We start from the raw sequence: 19,445 nt of genomic DNA, 5'->3' as shown, positions 1-19,445 counted from the left end.
ATAAATAAACTCGTCAGCATGCTTGAAGCAATCCTCTTCAATGCAAAATGCACTTAGAATTAATTTAATCCTCAATCTTTTGAATTCAACAGAACACAAATTACACATCACACTGATTTTTTTTTTCCAGTCACATCCGAGAATTTTATTGGACACGGCTCTGGGCCTGGCAGGCCCAGCTCACAGCCCCACAGCCAGGGCTGGAGGACGATGGTTCCATACAAAAAGTCTCAGGGCACACAGGTAACCCCACAAAGCAACACTAAAGATTACTATAGTTGGGATATGGGAGGGCTGCTCCACAGACTGCAAACAGGTCAAATCTTTATAAATAAACATCCTGTGAAAATGACAACTCGAATTCATCCTTATACACAATGCACTCTAGGGCAGATAAATGGGTAGGGGTGGCTAGAAGCCAGTATCCTCACTGGTCGGGGGACCTGGATGGGTGATGAGTGGGCCCAGATGTCCACAGCACAGGGCGGGTGGGGGCAACAGACAATTGGCACTAGGACACTGCACATTTACAAGACCAACTACTTGGAGGGGGAGGGGGGGCAGCTGCCCCGTGCGTGTGTATCAGGCTGTTCGTTCTGGAATGTGGAGAGGGTGGTCTTTACATCATATTCTGTGGCTGGTGGGCTTGGAGAGGGGTTACTTTGTGCAAAGGATAAGGGTGACGATGAAACCGTAGAGACCCAGCAATGAGGATCAAGATCATGCCCATGAATCGTCGAGGCTGCTGGGCAGGGCCCCGCACGCTGGCGTCCCTCACAATGCCAATGGCAAAGCCAGCTGCCAGCCCACTGAGGCCCACACTCAGGCCAGCACCCAGTTGGAGGAAACTCCTGTAGAGGCTGATGCCTGCATGCAGGGAATTGGCGATAAGGACTGCTACCACCAGGCCGTAGATGACAATGATGCCTGCCAGCCATGACCACAGGGATGATGTACTTAATGATCAGCTCTGGCCGCATGACAGACATGGCTGCAATGCCGGTGCCACTCTTGGCTGTGCCATATGCAGCACCGGGGCGCTGAAGACCATCGCTGCGAGGTGCCCATGACCGCGAACAACGAGGCGTACTCGGGGTTCCCGGTCTTGGCCTGGGAAGTGTCTGCGGGTAGGAAGGGGGCGAGCTCAGCAGGCCGAGGCGGGGGCGAGAACCGGCTGGATGAGACTGGCAGGCAGCAGGCACCGAGCGCAAGGCTAGCGATCAGACGGCTGCGAAGGCTCCCATCACACTAATTTTTTCCCACAATTGTATTAGACACAAGAACTGAAAATAAATATTGATATTTTTAAGCAAATTTAAAGTTGAAAGTTATTTGCTTTAGATAATCTATTTTCACTTGTTAAGACATGATATTCCTTCAAAGAAAGAGAATATCATGTTGAAGATACTGATGTCCTCAAAAAGGGAGTGCGCTATATTACTATGGGGGCATCATTTAGATCTGAATAACTTCTTTAAATGCAGATATCATGGTTAGCCAAAACTAAACAACTGAGAGCATAATATAGTACATTCTCAAAAGTAAATCATTTTTTCCCATGTTTGAGTTGAATTAGGTCTAGCTACAAGAAAAAATCCAAAATTGCAGTGGTTAATGAAATAATAAATTATTTTCTCTCTCATAAAAAATCTGGAGCTAGTCTTTCTGGGGATGATATGCTATTCCATGGTGCTTGAACACCAGGTTCTTATCTCTGACTTCATAGTCCAACATGGCTATTCAAACTCCAGCTATCACACTGCATTGTAGCCAGAGGAGGAAGAAAAGTAGAATAGACTTTTTTTTAAGGACATCCTGGAAGTTCCATGGATTACCTCTTTTCATAAACTATTCGACATAATTTTGTCACATTGCCACATCAAGCTACAAAGAAGTGGGGAAATACAGTCTTTTTCTGGACAGAGATGGGCCCCACTAGAAACTAAGCATTTTACTAAGAAAGAAAGGAGAAAAGATATTGGAAGAAAGCCTTTTTGCCACAGAGGCTTTTTTATTTGTGGTGTTGCACAGGTAAATTTATTCACTATATAATTATGTCAATATTTTAAACAAAAGTAAGTTTCAAATAGAAAACCATCAAAAATCTATTTAGAATTTTTCAAACTACATTTAATTTTCTAAATGCTGATTTAAGATGGCCTATCTTTTTTCGTTTTCATTTTGTTTTTTCTTTTTGGTATGTGCCCCTAGCGGGAACTGAACCCGGGACTCTGGTCTGCAGGCCGACGCGCCAACTGCTGAACCAAACTGGCCAGGGCTGGCCTGTCTTTTTTGATATAGTTGATGAATATTCCTTTTTCTAGAAGTATACTTTGTGATGCAAGAAAGAATGAAAGCCAAATAGAAAACATTTTATGAACCCCTATGTTCATTGCAGCACTGTTTACAATAGTTAAGATCTGGAAACAGCCCAAGTGTCCATCAGTAGATGAGTGTATAAAAAAGTTGTAGTACATATACACAATGGAATACCATGCAGCTGTAAGAAAGATCTCTTACCCTTTCAGATGACATGAAGGGACCTGGAGAGTATTATGCTAAGTTAAATAAGCCAGACAGAGAAAGACATATCACATGATCTCACTTAAATGTGGAATATAATGAACAAAATAAGCTGATGAACAAAACAGACCCAGAGACACAGAAGTAGGGAATAGACTGACAAGCCTCATGGTGCAGGAAGTGATAAACCAAAGAACTTATATGCATATATGCATAACCAATGGACACAGATAACAATACTGTGAAGGTGGAGATGGGATGGGATTGGGGAGGAGGGTGTCAATGAGGGAAAAGGAGGTACATCTGTAAAAAAACATAATTAATTAATTTTTTAAAAAGAAAGAAAACATTTTAAAAGGAAAGAATTCCGAACTACTGCACAGTTGCATACCACCTGACAAACAGACAACTCTAATATAAGTTTGGAGCCATGCCAATGGAGTCATATGTCCCTACTGGGCTGGGCTGCAAAAACATGCACCTGCATGTATGTGCCAAGGATGCTCCCTGTTGCAATGTATTTAATGCAATGGCCTAAAGGCTCAATACAGGCCAACAGTGAGCCAAAAGAATATTCATACAGAAGTTGTATTATCCTAAAACAATATTGAAACTTAATTAATTAGGAAATATTGGACATTTACATGAGTGGAATTATCAAATTTTCTTCAAACACTGCATGAAAACTGGGTACCTGGTGATTCTATCCTAAATTGGATTAAGCTATATCCCTCCCTTCATCTATCTCCCAGGAATTTAAACTGAACAAAGTACATGAACATGCGTGCTTGGAAAGTTTTACAGAATTAGATCCTATGATATATTGATGGAGCATCAGATACTGTCAGGAGAGTGTTGACTGGTGTAATGATTGCTAACTGCAAGATCCAGAGAAACTATCTCAACAAGAAATAATTGCAAAAAATATTAGAAACCTCTAGGGTTCTGCACCACACTCTACTTATAAGCAAATCTTACTTTGGTAAAGACCCCTATGGGTGTAATCTTTCTAAAACTTAGGAGAATAAAGGAGCTGTAGAAACCACTTTGTAGGCTTTGATTCCAAGACCGATAATACTATCTCAGGGACAATACTGAAACCTTTGAGGCAGTGATAATTTTTTGTTTGTTTTTGAGAAATGCTGCCAGTTTATGTCGCTTCTAAAATTATAAAAGTAATAAAACATTTATTCACAAGAAAAGAGTAATTGCAGTAGCTTGGTAAAAAGTAGATAAAATGACATTTTTCACAAAAGCAATTGGCTTTTCTATTTTAAAAAGTTGCTTACCATTTTCTTAAGATTTTTGTATTGCTTTGTAAAAATAAGTTTGTAGAGGAAAGTTTGCTTTGTAAAATGATCTGGATAAACCAGGGATCTGAATAAGTAAGGCCTGATTAACTGTTATTATAGCACTTGAACTCCCTGGCCAAGTGGAGTTGCCTCATATATTGTTGAATAACTGGTCCGTCTGTTTTAGGGTAACTTCCTGACAGAATACTCAGCTTCCTTTTGGATCCAGCCTGCTCTATTGTAAGATTGCCACGGTTGCAAAAGAAAAGACTAAAACAGACCCAGAAACAATATTCCATAAGTCTAAAATTTTAATCTGTGAGTAAATGAGCATATGTACAAGTAGACAATGTCATGCAAATTACATTGAATATTGTGGTTTTGTGAGTAGGGATTGGTTAGTATTTTGGGGTCATCTGATTATCCATTTCACGAGACATACAGTATTATGGTTCAGATTCTACGTTATCTGGATAATATATTCTCACACAGTGATTTTTACAAATTGTGATGGTAACAAATTTTACCATTCAAGCTATTTGTAAGTGCAAAGTTTTATGGTGCTAAGTACATTCACATTGTTGTGTGACCATCACCACCATCCACTTACTTTTTCATCATCCCATACTAAACTTTGTACCAATTAAACAACTCTCCATTAGCCCCTCTCCTCAGACCCTAGTAACCTATATTTTGCTTTCTGTCACTATGAATTTGACTATAATAGGTAGCTCATCTAGGTAGAATTAATTATACAGTATTTGTCCTTTTGTATCTGGCTTATTTCCCTTAGCATAATGTCTTCAAGGTCCATCTATGTTGTAGCATGTGTCAGAATTTCCTTCCTTTTTAAGGCTGAATGATATTCCATTGTATGTATATACTATATTTTTTTATCCATTTATGTGTCAATGGACACTTAGGTTGCTTCCAACTTTTGGTTATCTTATTGAGCCCTTGCTTTCTTTTGGGTATATATCCAGAAGTGGAGTTGCAGAATAATATAGTAAATGTGTGTGTGTGTGTGTAATTTTTTTTTAAATCCTCACCCAAGGATACTTTTCCATTGATTTTCTTTAGAGAAAGAGAGAGAGTGAAACATTAATGTGAGAGAGACACATCAATTGGCTGCCTCCCACACAATCCCAACCAGGGTTGGGGATGGAACCTGCAACCCAGGTATGTGCCCTTGAACAGAATCTCCACAGTGTTCCACATAGTAAAACCATTTCACATTCCTTGCAGCAATGCACAAGGATTCCAGTTTCTTTATATCCTAATCACTTTTTCTTTTCTTTCATTTTTTTTTTTTTAGTAAGTTATTCTAGTGAATGTGAATATCCCATTGTGGTTTTGACTTGCATTTCCTTAATGATTAGTGATGTTGAGCATATGCTTGTTGGCTATCTGTATATCTTCTTTGGAGAAATATCTACTCAAATCTTGGCCTATTAATGTTTTTGTTGTTGTTCTGGTTGAATTGTAAGGAGTTCTTTACTTTTCTGGGTATCAGTATCTTGTTAGATATATGATCTCACATATTTTAAGGGGTAATTAAACCTGTAGTGATGGCTGAGTAGCAGAAGACTCACGGGGATGGACACAAGGTTTGTATAAGTGAATGTAATAGACTGACAAGCAGGTTTCAATGGAAGAAGGAATAGGTAAAGGCTAGAAATTTCCCACAAACGTTAAAGTAAAGGGATTTGATCTATCACTGTTAGGCACAGTTTTTTGTTGTTGTTGTTTATTTTTTACTTCTCTTAATGCGGGGGTATGGATTTAACTCAAGTTCTGCCCTATTTTTCTCAGAACTCAACAACCATACCAAAGACTCACCTCTGGCAGATCAGTAATTTTCTTTAGAGCAGTGTTTCTCAAACTTCACTCACTTAATTTTTGCCATATTCACATATTATGCAACATTTAAAAATATTTTTCTTTATGTCAGCTCAATTAAACAACTAATCTTAAAATGAAACTTTAAAATCAATATAGTAAATGGAAAACCAGAATCAGGTGACCTTCCAGCTACAGCAGATTACAAACATCAGTTACTTTTTTGTCATCTAGGACAACCCTTGCTGCTGGCCCTAGCTAGATAAGCATGCCCTCTCTCTAATAGGGAACCCAATTATATCCGCCAGCATGCTGCTGGATGGGGCTATTTATCAAACAGAGCATACTGTTCAATGGACAGTTTATACCTGTACACAGGTTTGTGCCCAGGGAATAGAAACAGGCTGAAGGTGGCACAGTAACTCCCAATCATTTTCCATATGACACTGGGAAACACTGCTCTAGCCTAGAGAAGTGTTCTAGAGATTTTGTTCTTAGCAGAAAAAGCCATAAATTCCACCAGGGTATGCTCTGTATACGTGAGGGAAAAGGAAGAAGGGGATGAAGGCTCAGTTGACCCAGCTGTCAGTTCTCTGAAGGTAATTCTTTTAGTAGTTTTCACACTTTGTGATCTCAGGACCCCTTTACATCCTAAAAAACTACTGAAGATTCCAGAGCTGTTTGTGTGGATTTTATCTATTGATATTTACTATATTAGAAATTAAAACTAAGAAATTTAAAAATATTTATTAATTCATTTAAAATAAACTATGTTAACAAAATATTTTTATGGAAAATAATTATTTTTCAAAACAAGAGTGACTTTTGTAAATTTCTTGAATAATTGGCTCAATGAAACTTAGCGGTAATCTCATATCTGTTGCTGTATCCAGTCTTTGATAACATCACACATTGTGTGGCTTCATGAAAACTGCTTTGTACCTTATTGAGTGAAAAAAAAACAATGTTTTATTATTATGAAAAATTTTGACTTCATAGATCTTCTGAAAGGGTCTTGATTATCCCCAGATCATACTACAAAAATTTGCTTTAATTCATTGAGAGGTAGGATAGCATACTGGCTTAGAGGTTAGTTTCTAGAGCCAAACCACCCCAGCTCTGCTATTTTTATTACCTGTGACTTTGGCCAACTAATTGAACTACTTAAGCCCTAGTTATTTGTTTTTTTAATCTGCAAAATGAAAATAATAATGAGGAGGTACACATAAGGGTAATGACTATAAAATTAAAAAAACAAAATGGATCTTGAAAGAGGTACATGCAGTTGCTTGGTCTAGTTTTGAACTGAAAAGTTGTTTATTTTAATCATTTCTTAGTTTATAGATGAAGTTGAACATTTTTGGTATGTTTATCAGCCACTTGTATTTCTTCTTCTGACTGATCTATTAATATATTTTATTTTATATTATACTTTTTCTTTTTAAACTTATCTTTATTGTTGAATGTATTACAGATGCTCCCCTATTCCCCCCCCCCAATGAGCCCCTCCTCCCCAATTCTGCCCCACTCCTGCCTTCCCTACACTGTCTATGTTCATTGGTTATGCATATATGCATATAAGTTCCTTGGTTTATCTCTTCCTGTCCCCCCATCTCCCTTCCCTTTGAGGTTCATCAGTCTAACAACCAATTTGTACTTCTTAATTCCTTCACCTTTTTCACCCATTCCCTCAACCCCCCTCCCCCCATCTAGCAACCAACAAAAATTTCTCTGTATTTATGAGTCTGTTTCTGTTCTGCTTGTTCATTTGGTTTGTAGATTCAATCGTTGATAGATATGTATGTATTGCCATTTTATTGTTCTTATTTTTGTTCTTTTCAACATTTCATATAATACTGGGTTGGTGGTGATGATCTCCTTTAGCTTTTTCTTGTATGGGAAACTCTTTACATAGCCATTGATTCTAAATGATAGCTTTGCAGAATAGAGTAATATTGGTTGTAGGTCGTTGGTTTTCATCACTTTATCTCTTAACTCTCCCTTCTGGCCTGCAAAGTTTTTTTTTGAGAAATCAGCTGAGTCTTATGGGAGCTCCCTTGTAGGTAACTAATTGTTTTTGTTTTTGTTTTCCTTACTACTTTTTAGATTCTCTCTGTGTCTTTAACCTTTTGCATTTTGATGATGATGTGTCTTGGTGTGGGCCTCTTTGGGTTCATCTTGTTTGGGACTCTGTGCTTCCTGGACTTGTATGTCTATTTCCTTCACCAAATTAGGAAAGTTTTATGTCATTATTTGTTCAAATAGGTTTTCAATTTCTTGCTCTCTCTCTTCTCTGGAACCCCATGATGCAAATATTGGTACACTTGAAGTTGTCCCAGAGGCTCCTCAAAACTATCCTCATTATTTTGGATTCTTTGTTCTGATTGGGTATTTTTTGCTTCCTTATATTCCAAATCAATTTGCTTCTTGGCTTTACCTACTCTATTATTGATTCCCTATAAATTATTCTTTATTTCAGTTAGTGCATCCTTCATTTCCAACTGATCCTTTTTTATGCTTTTGAGGTTCTCACTGAGTTCCTTGACATTCTCACTAAGTTCATTGAGCATCCTTATAATAAGTGTTTTGAACTCTGCATCTGTTAGATGGCTTACCTCCATTTTGTTTAGTTCTTTTCCTGGAGTTTTGTTCTGTTCTTTCATTTGGGCATGTTTCTTTGTCTCCTTTTGACTGCTTCCATGTTTGTTTGTGTGTATTAGGTAGAGCTGCTATGTCTCCTAGGCTTCGCGGGGTGGCCTATTTGTAGTCAGTGTCCTGTAGAGTTCAGTGGCACAGCTTCCCTGGTCACTCAGAGCTTCTTCCTCAAGGTGCATCCCTCGTGTGGACTGTCCTCCCTTCTGTTGTAATTGAGCTTGATAGCTGTTGGCACATCAATAGGAGGGACTTACTCAGGCTGACCAGTTGGTAGGATTGGTTATGATTTCTGACCACCTTGGAGGATCAGCTGTGCAGGGCCCACCACACAGAGCAAGACTTACTTCATCAGGACTCTAGTATCCACTGAATCCACTCCTTGAGTGTGTTGCTTGTGGAGGTGTTTGGGTTGTGGTGCTGCAACATGGTCTGAAGCTGTTCACTGGGTGTGCTGGCTCTTAGGCAAGGTCAGTCTCTGCCTGTGTTCTACCTGGGCCCACCAGGCATAAGCTACAAAGCAATCTACTGATGGCTGCTTATTGTGCTGGTCTTAGAGGTGCCCAGGCAAAGCCAAGCTGTGAACCAAGGCTAGCTGCTTCTAGTGCCAGGCCTGGGGCCAGTTAGCTAGAGGTATGGGGCTTGCTAGGCCAGGTGGTGTTTGAGAGAATTTAGGAAAATTAGAAGAGCCAAGACAGGCCAATCCTATTGTAAAGCCACTGAAAACAGCCTGGGTGGGCCTGAAAGTTTGGTGGGGCAGGGCCTCAGGGAATTAGCAGGGTAGGGCAAACAGTGTGAGGCGTGTTGCTTGAGTCCCAGATATGGCACATGTCTAACCGCCCAGTAGGGAAAGGGCTCACCAAAGGAACGAATTCCTCCACCAGCATGTCTTGTCTGGGATAAAGCTGCCTCTCCAGCTCTCGCCCCAATGCCAAACAACTTGGTTCTTGCCAGTATGTCTCTGGTCCCTTTCAAGCTGCCTCCCCCACCTTGAAGCCAGGAGAGCAAATCAGAGTAAGTCTGTGTGTGGGCCTTTTAAGAGGAACTACCTGAGACTCCAGCAGCCTTAACCTTCCTCAGTCTCAATTCCTGCTGGTTTTTACAGGCAGAAGTTGAGGGGAATTCTCTTCTTGGCACTGGAACCCTGAGCTGGGGGCCTTGGTGTGAGATGAGGAACCCTTGCTCCTCAGGGAGGACTTTCCCAGCTGAGGTAGCCCTCCTGATTTTTATCCTCGACAGGTGGATGTGGGACCATCCTGTCTGTGCCTCTGCCCCTCCTACTAGTTTCGATGTGGCTTCTTCAATTTCGTAGTTGTAGGATTTCCATTCACCTCAATTTCAGGTGGTTCTGAATAATGGTTGTTTTATAGTTTAGTTGTACCACATTTACCTATACCACCATATGAATGTTATACTCCAGAATGCCCATTTCCTTGGACAACTGTTTCTGTGTAGCTCTATGAGGGTAAGGGTTTTGATCAAACTGTTTTTGAAGGATATCCTCTTGACTCTTGTAACCAGTCCTGCCTTGCTAGGTTTCTTTCTGTAGTCTGCTACTTGCAGTGCTGTTCAAATCCATATTGGGAAGGGTTACCTGGATTCTGCAGAGACAAGAGGGCAACTAAACTCTATTAATATAATTTATATTCTTGTCTGCTGTTAGCCTTTTTATTGAATTTAGGAACACTTTGTATAGTATACATATAAACTTCTTGATTTTAATGTGGTTGCAATTATTTTCCCCAAACCCATAATTTTTTTTTTTAACATTTTTGTGCATTTTTCATCATGAAGTTTTATTTTTCAATCCTCACCAAAGGACATTTTCCCATTTATCTTTAGATAGAGTGGGAGGGAGGGAGAGGGAGAGAAACAGCAACGTGAAGGGGACACATCTATTGGTTGCCTCCCTCATGACCCTGACCAGGGCCAGGGCCAAACCACAACTGAGATATACGCCCTTGACTGGAATCAAATCTGAGACTCATTGGTACATGGGCTGATGCTCTAACCATTGAGCAAACTGGCCAGGACGATAATGGAAGTTTTATTTAATTTTTTTTTCTTTATCCTCACTCAAGGATATTTTTTTCATTTTTTGTTCAGATAGAGTGGAAGGGAGAGAGAGAGAGAGAGAAACATTGATGCAAAAGGGACACACCGAGCGGCTGCCACCCGCACGACCCAACCAGAGCCAGGGACAAACTGCAACTGAGATACATGCCCTCAGCGGGAACCGAACCCGGATCTCTCTGGACTGCAGGCCGATGCTCCAACCACTGAGCCAAACCAGCCAGGGCTAAATATTTTTTCTTTATCGATATTAGAGGGAGAGGGAGAGATAGAAACATTAATGAGAGAGAACATCAATTGCCTGCCTCCTGCTTGTCCGCCCCCCACTGGGGACTGGGCCCACAACCTAGGCATGTGCCTGACTGAGAATGGAACTGGTGACCCCTTGGTGCATGGGCCAATGTTCAACCACTGAGCCACACCAGCCAGGCTCATCGTGAAGAAGTTTTAAATGGGTATGTTTCAAATCTATGGGTCTTTTTCTCCAGTGCTTCTGGGTTTTCATACAGTTACTCCTGAATCAAAACTACTCTACATTTTATTTTAGTAGTTTATTCTTCAACTTGTAATATTTAGAAATGTGATACACTAAATATTTTGAACTATGGTGTAAAGATGGGATCTCATTTATTCTTCAGAACTGGTAGCCAATTATTTCAATACCATTCCTTAAATATTCCATCAACTTACTGATTTAGAATGTCTTCTTTAAAACACTTTGTATACCCACATGGATTTTTGTACTCTTTAACAAATTCCATGTAGTATTTGTCTCTTCCAATATCCATAACCTACATTTTAAGTTACTTTAGCCACAGTAAATTTTAATGCATGGTACATTAGCTCCCCTTTATTATTCTCTTTATTCATAATTCTTATGTCGACACCACATATTTTCACATGAAGTGTTCTTGTTTTCCAATTTGTAATCTCAACTTTGACTGTGCTATAATCCAATAAATGTGTAGTGCAATGTGTCAATATAAGAAACATTCAAACCTGTAAATAAGTTTTAGAGGAGTTTATATGAGACAAACTGACAATGCTGGGAAGCAAGATTTCAAGTGTTCCAGAGAATGGGCTTTGCAGTTTCTTTTATATATTTGGAATTAAGGCAGGAACAAAGAAAATTACATGAAGAAGGAAGAAAGCAAGGTACAGGATAGTTAAGATTATGTGCCCTCTTGTGAGTGGTTATGCCTTTGAGGGGTCTGGAAAAGAGAATTACTTCTGGTATTTCAAGTTATGTTAACCCAGATGCACTAAAACAATGAGCAGGGTTTGCTTAAGAACTTTTACTAGTTACAGGCCTGGGGTGTGACTACCTACCCTGACCTGCCCAGTTACAAATTATGATCATATCACCCCATGAGGTTACATTAACCCTAAACTGTTAGATATTCCTTTTTCATCGACAAGTGTTTTAAGCACTAGTTGTGTGTATTTTTATTCATTTGTTTATTCATTCATTCATCAAATATATATTGAGCATCAACTGTGAACCACATACTTGGGATACATCAGGGAGCAAAAGAGAAAGATTCCTACCCTTATGGAACTTACATAAGGGTAAGTTCAATAAACATAAGTAATAGCCGGTAGCAGACAATAAACATAAGTAAATTATACAGCATTCTAAAATGTGACAAGTGTTATCAGTAAAATGAAAACAAAGCAGAGCAAGGGGAGTCATGGTTGCAGGTGGAAGGGCTTCAATTTTAATATGGTGATCAATTTAGGCTGCCCTGAGAAAGTGAAATTTGAGGAAAAACTTTAAGAAAATAAAGGAGTTAGCCAAGTGGATATATAGCAGAATGCACAGTAAACAGCTTGTGCAAAGGCCCCCAAGTGGTAGCATGACCAAATCATTTGAAGGAGGAGGCCACTGAAGCAAGCAAGGGCAGAGAATTGGAGATGAGGTCAGAAAGAAAGGGGCAAAAGACTTATGTATGCCATTATGACTTTAGGTTTTACTATAAGTGATAAAGGGAGCCATTGAAACCTTCTAATCAGATAAATGACACAGTGATTTATATTTTAAAAGCAACACTGGCTATTATGTTGAGCATAGACTTCAAGAAGCAAGGATAGAACCAGAGAGATCAAGTAGTAAGTCACTAAGCAGTAATCTAGGTGAAGGATAGTAGCTTGGATTAGGGTGGCAGTAGCAAAGGAACTGAGTAGTCTAATTCTACCTCAAAGGTAGAGTCAACAAGAGTCTTGATAGAATGTGTGGTGTAAAAGAGAAAAATTAAGCCTCAGCACCATGAAGGATGGAGTTAGCATTAGTGAGATTAGGATGACTCCTAAACAGGTTTAGGGTTGAAAATCAGGAATTTGCTTTTGGATTTTAAGTTTCAGATGTTCACTTGTCCTGCAAATGGAGATAGCAATAAAGAATATGGAATCTCAGCAGAGAAAGCTAGATATAAATTAGAAAGTTGCTAGCAAACAGATGGTTTTAAAAGTAATGAAACTAGGTAAGATCACTAAGATGTATAAATGGGGAAAGGACTGAGCCCTGGGGCACTCTAATGTGAGATCAGGAGGAAGCATCAGACCAGTAAAAGAAACATTAGTAATGTAGGGAGAAAGTGTGATGTTCTGGAAATTAAGAGGAAGAAAGTGTATCATGGACAAAGGAGTAACCTACTGTGTCATATGTTGCTGTAGGTCAAATAATATTAAGATTGATGATTAAACTTTGGAATTACCATATGGAGGGTATTAGTAACTTTGGCAAAAGCATTTTTAGTGATGGGGTAAAAGCCAGATAGGATTAAGTTCAAGTGAGAATTGGAAAGGAGGACTTTGAAACAAGCTTAGACTATTATTTCAAGAAACTGTGTTGCAAAGAGGAACAAAGAAATGAGACAGTTTGGATAAAAATTAAATGTTTCAATATTAGAAAATGTTTTTCTCCTAGGCTTCATCCTTTCTCTTATGTTGCTATCACAAATTACATTTTTATACATTGTGTTCCCAAATGACATAGACTTAAATACATCAACCCTTTTATATCTACCTACAGTGCTTTTTATTTCTTCATGTGGTTCATGTTACTGTCCAGTGTCCCTTCATTTTAGGCTGAAGGACTCAATTTGGTATTTCTTTTGTGGCAGGTCTTATAGTGACAAACTATCAGCTTTTGTTTATCTGAGAATGTCTTGTTTCTCCTTTATTTTCCAATATAGTTTTGCTGGATAGACTTCTTGGCTGAGTTGCTTTCAGCATTTTGAATATGTCATCAGACTGCCTCTTAGCTTCCAAAGTTTCAGGTGAAAAAAAGAATCAGCTGTTAATCTTATAAAGGAGCTCTTGTATGTAAGGACTTGCTTCTCTCTTACTGCTTTCGGAATTCTTTGTAAATGACTTTCAACAGTTTGATTGTAACGTGTCTCGGTGTAGGTCTCATACTTGGAGATTGTTAAGCTTCTTAAACATCTGGATTCCTGTCTTCTATCATATTTGGTGAATTTTCAACCATTCTTTCTTCAAATAGTATTTTTCTTCCCCTATCTTTCTCCTCCTCCTTTGACACCCATTATGCAAAAATTGGTATGCTTTATGTTGTCGCACAAGTCTCTTAAGCTCTGTTCATTTTTTTTTTTTTTTTTTTTCCTTTCTGCTCCTCAGACTGGGTAATCTTAAATGACCTATCTAAAATTTGCTGATTCTTTCTTCTCACTGTTCTTATCTGCTGTTGAACCTCTCTAGTGAATTCTTAGTTTTAGTTACTGTGCTTTTCAACCCCGGAATTTCTACTTGGTTCTTTTTTTTAATTTTAATCTCTTTATTGACATTCTCTTATTTGGTGAGACATTGTTTTTTGATACCCTTAATTCTCTGTCCATGATTTCCTTTAGCTCTTGCAACATCTTTAAGGATTCATAAAAAAATCTGTCTTAAAAGTACAGTATCTATGTTCTTTAAGAGAGTTTCCATTAATTTTTTTCCTGTGTATAGGCCATACTTTCTTTTCATGCCTGCCTTGTCATTTTTTTATTGTTGTTGAAAACTAGACATTTTAACTATTATACTGTAGCAAGTCTGGGAATAATATTTTCCTGCCTCCCTAAGGTTGTTTTTGCTGCTTGTTATGGTTACTGTTGTCTGTTTAATGACTTTTCTAAACTAACTTTATAAACTCTGTATTACTGTGTGTGGCCACTAAAGTCTGTTTTGTTGGCTTAGAGGCCAGCTAGTGATTTATCAGAGGTTTCCTTAAATGCATAGGACAAAAAATAATAAAAAAAATCCTTCCAATCTTTGCCAGTAGACTCTTTGCATGTATTGGGAACACACCTTCAACATTCAGATGGGCAATCTACCAGTCCACCTAAGCCTTCATTTCCCTTTTCAGCAGACCCTGAAAGTTAGCCAGAGGTGAGTGTTTAGTGTTTTTTCAGGTCTTTTCTGAACATTTACCTCACCTTGGGCATACATGTGGCCTTTTAGATTCCCAAGAATATGTGAGAACTTTTCAAATACTTTATTCTCCAAAATACCTCATATTTCAGTCTTTCCTCCCAGGCTTTTTGGTGTGCCCATTGTTTGCTCCAATAAACTTTCCTTTAAAAATATTTTTGACAAATGTCCCCTGGGTAGTTGCCTCTTTCTCAGAGGAATTCTGAGTTAGGTGAAATAAGGACAAGTCCTTTGTGCCAGTCCTTCAGAGAGCCACCTGACATATCAAAACAAACTACCACAATTCTCTGAGAACAAGGTCTACTCTGTTCTCTCTGGCACCAGGAAACTACACTAGAAATGCAGGTTGTTGCCCTGCCCAGTCTTGCTCAGTGGTTAGAGCAATGGCTCACGGACCAGAGTCCTGGGTTCGGTTCCCGCTAAGGGCACGTACCTCAGTTGCAGTTTATCCCCGGCCCCGGTTGGGGTCGTATGTATCTCTCTCATATTGATGTTTCTCTCTCTCTCTCTTCCTCCCTTTTTCCCTCTCACTCTATCTGAAAAAAGAAAAAAAGAAACGTAGGTTGTTGTCTTCAAAATTGTGGCTGAACTTGGGATAAGGAAATAGGGCCACAATAAGTTGAAATGACACAAAGCTCTCCTACTGAGATTCAACAACTGATTGTTTGTCTGGTAACTGTAATGTTTTATTAGTTTCCAGAGTTCACCTTAACTTGATTTTGATGATTTTTGCAATTTATTTGCTTTTTATGTAAGGGACATGTCCTTGAAGTTCCCTACTCGTCATTTTTGTTGACATCGCTTCACCTTCAAGGGACTGATCTCGAAGAACTTCAACATTTGGTAGTGGAATAGAGAAGGATGGGTCTATAAAAAGAAATGAGAGGAGTTGTCAGAGAGGTAGGCTGTAAACAAGGAATATGATGTATTACAGAAGCCAAGAGAGAAGATTAATACAAAGGGAGTAGCTATCGATGTCAAATATTCTAAGACCAACCAGGAAAAACACTGAAAAATATTCAGAGAATATAGGTACATAGAAGTCATTTGTAATGTTAAGACTATTTTTCAATGGGGTGAAATTGACGTTTTGATTAGGACAATTCTTGAATGTGAGAAATGCAGTATGTTAGGTATCCTTGACCTTCAACAAGTAAACACCAGTAGCATACCTCACCCTTTTTATAACAAAAAATATATAAGTCAAAACCAAAAATATACTGCCACACATTTCCAAATGCCTCATGGAGAATCAACACTACCTATTGAAGAACCACTATCTTAGGACATCTATTTTGACAAAATATGAAGAGAGGGGTGAAGAATGAAACCAGTGAGTTGTCAGAGATGAGTGTTCCTGGAAAGTTTGGCTGAAGTGAGGAATGTGATAGAGCAATAATTGGGGTCAAGGAAGGTCTTTCTTCTTTTTCTTGGTCATGGGATGCAGACATGTTTAAAAACAAATGAAAATGATTCAGATGAACGGGAGAGTTTGAGTACACTAAGGAAAGGATAACTGATGGCATAAATTAATTAAAGGGGTAGAAGAAAAACATGTGAAGGAAATGGCCTTACAGAGGCTTAACTCCTGCTTTGACATAGTGACCTTAGGACAATGCAGATGTATTCTAGTTTCCCTGCTTCCTTCCTTGTTATTCAGAGTACTCTAAACACAGTAGCCAGTGTCATTTCTCTGCTCATAATTCCATGGTTTCTCATCTCACTCAGAATAAAATCCAACCTGCTAATAACAGCCTTTTTGAGCCTTCATAATCTGCTTCTCCGCCCTCTCCTTTAACCCATCTGACCTCATTTCCTATTGCTTTCACCGTCAGTCACCGTATTTCACCCATACAACTTTCCTTATTATTCTTGAACATACCAGCACACTCTTGCCTCAGGACATGTGCTTTTGCTGTTTCCTTTGCAAGGGACCCTCCTCTCCATACACCCATACAGCTTGCTCCTTCATCACATTCCAAGTCTTTGCTCAAATGTCCCTTACTTAATGATGGTATTATTTAAAATATTACTCCTGAATCCACTTCCTATTACTTCCATTCTCCACAGTACTTACTACTTTCTAAATTACTACCATGTCACTTATGTATATTATGTTTGTCTTTTCCCACTAGTATATAAGCTCTAGGAGGGTAGAGGTTTTTCTGTTTGTATTGTTCATTAATGTATCCCCAGCACATACTGGGTACTCAATATACTGTTGAGTAAATAGAGAGAAGGATAACTTGAGTGTAAATGGATTTGCATATTTGGAAGCAGGAAGACTTTTGTTTAGGAGAAAGGAGGCGAAGTTATCCCCTAACAATAGAGTGGAGGCAGTAAAATAAAGGGGATAGGTTTAATGAGAGTGAACGTTTAAAAAACTTGCTGGAGCGAGTGAGAAAGTTGAACAGAATTTGATTTGGGTGATCATGAGATTTTAGTGGATCTATCCATTCTATTGTTCAACAGTCTTCAGCAGTGTGTAGCTGCTCAGACGTACTAAAAAAGTGAATACTTGGCTTAATCCAGGCTGAAGTTTTACCAGACAGAGGCAGAGGGTTTAGGGCAGAGATTTTCAATCTTTTTCATCTTATGGCACACATAAACTAATTACTAAAATTCTGTGGCACACCAAAAAATATTTTTTGCTGACCTGACAAAAATAAATAAATAAATACATAAATAAATAAATAAATAAATAAATAAAGGTATAATTGTTTTCTTTCTTTCTTTTTTTCCCCATCACCATTTACCCCCTCTATACCTTCTTCCACCTCCACCCACCCCCAGGTCTAATTCTGATTCATTTACACCAGATGGCTATTATTGTGTTGAGTGTTATCATTTTCTATTTGACAATCTAAGAGAAAAGAGGCCAATGCCCCTGACTAAATAGTCAAATATTACATGTTCTAGAATTCTTGCAGCACACCAGTTGAAAATCACTGGTTTAGGGCATAGCTCTCAATCTTGGCTACACTTTAGTATGTATCACTTGGAGGAACTTTATATTGATATGGTGCTGTCCTGGAGGTTTTATTCCTCTTTTCTAAATAGTTATTTTTCCTATTTTTTTTCCTATAGTGAATGAAAGCTTCACATTATAAATCTGAAAACAAAAAGGGTCTCCTTTCACTTATTTATTGTAGCTAGTTAAAATATAAACTCCAAGAGCAGACACCAAGTGAATTTGCTTAATACTATTATCCTAAGATATGATACAGAGCTTAATGTTTGTTTTGAATGAATATCCACCAGTAGTGGCACACATACATGTGCCAGGTGCTAATTTATATCATTCAATTTACTATTTATAGACAGCCCTATATTCTATCAACCCAATTTTAGATACAAGGGAACATAATTTCTGAGATTTTAGTAATCTGTTAGTCAGTCAATATAACCAAAGCTCTACATTATGTCATTCTCGGAAAACATCCTTATTTTGTAACCCTTTTGAAATCCTGGCAAAACATTTCTACAACTAGAGGTTGAGAACGTCACTTTTTGATTCCTCCTCCAACAGGATCACATTAAAATCAGAATCACTACAGACTATGGGCTCAAAATTCTCCCCCTTTATTGGTTGAGATGTGTTAATCTATTGGTAGAAATATGGGTCTTTTGCTCATTTACAAACTTGAATTTGCTCATTAGAAAGAAATAAAAGTGGTCTTCTTAAACTGTTAACCATGCAAATTTATGTACTTTTTCAAATGTTACCTATTGCAATATAATATTCTATCTGTATTAGGAATAATCCAGCTTTGCGCCATTGTATTTGTGACAGCAGGACTGGATTTAAAATTCTATTCTTTTAGAAAGCAAGCAGAAATAGAACCATACTTTTTTCTCATAAGAATTATAATACTTTGCTATCTTCTTTGTATAAACTTTGTAAGGAAATATCCTTTCATTCAAAAAATATTTAACTGGCATGTCACAGAACTTTCATTTTAGTGGGAGAAAACCAGTAAACAACATATGTACCATTATGTAGCAAACTGTATAAGAAAAATAGAGCAGGGTAAAGGAGATAGGGTGGTCAAGTACCATTTTTATAGAGTTCTCAGAGGAAATACCTGATCAGGATTGGTTTGAGGGGGAAAATTAAGAGTTTGGTTTTGGTATATTGTGTGATGCCAGTGTTTAGGATAAAGGTTTGGGTTGGAGATTCAGATGGGGATTTCATTTAGCCAAAAATCTGGATGAGACTGCCTAGGGAGAGAGAACAGAGAGAAGTGGTCCAAATTGTGAGATTTGAATCCTGGGCACTCCAGCATTTAGAGGCTGGAAAAGGAGGAGGAACCAATAAGGAGACTTAAGAAATAGAAAGGAAGAGAAGCAAGAGGAAAGGCTGCTGCTAATCTTGTGCAGTTTCAATGGAGTGTGTGTTTAAGAGAACAGAAGTGAAGATGAAGTTTTTCTGTAAAGGGGAGCAGATCATACAGGTCAAAAAATTTTTTAAGATGGCAACTATTAAAACATGTTTATAAGTTGACAGAAGTGATCCCGTTCATAGAGAAAAAAATTCATAAGAAAAGAAGACAATCCCAACAGTAAAATGGAACTTAGTGCAAAAGTTTGGTCTTAGTAAATTGGACAGTTTATCCAGTTACTGTAGCATAGCTGTAT

At 38.3% G+C, this 19,445-nt stretch overlaps 1 pseudogene; it reads right to left on the bottom strand.

The window, feature by feature from the left end:
• Nucleotides 1-657: 657 nt before the first annotated feature.
• On the bottom strand, nt 658-14,825 carry LOC118639655 (annotated as a pseudogene).
• Nucleotides 14,826-19,445: the final 4,620 nt, after the last annotated feature.

Source organism: Molossus molossus, unplaced genomic scaffold (genome assembly GCF_014108415.1).
Source record: "Molossus molossus isolate mMolMol1 unplaced genomic scaffold, mMolMol1.p scaffold_m16_p_1, whole genome shotgun sequence".
In the NCBI taxonomy this organism is placed as follows: domain Eukaryota; kingdom Metazoa; phylum Chordata; class Mammalia; order Chiroptera; family Molossidae; genus Molossus; species Molossus molossus.
Note: the sequence above shows the minus strand (reverse complement) of the source record. Positions and strands in the feature narration are given on the sequence as shown.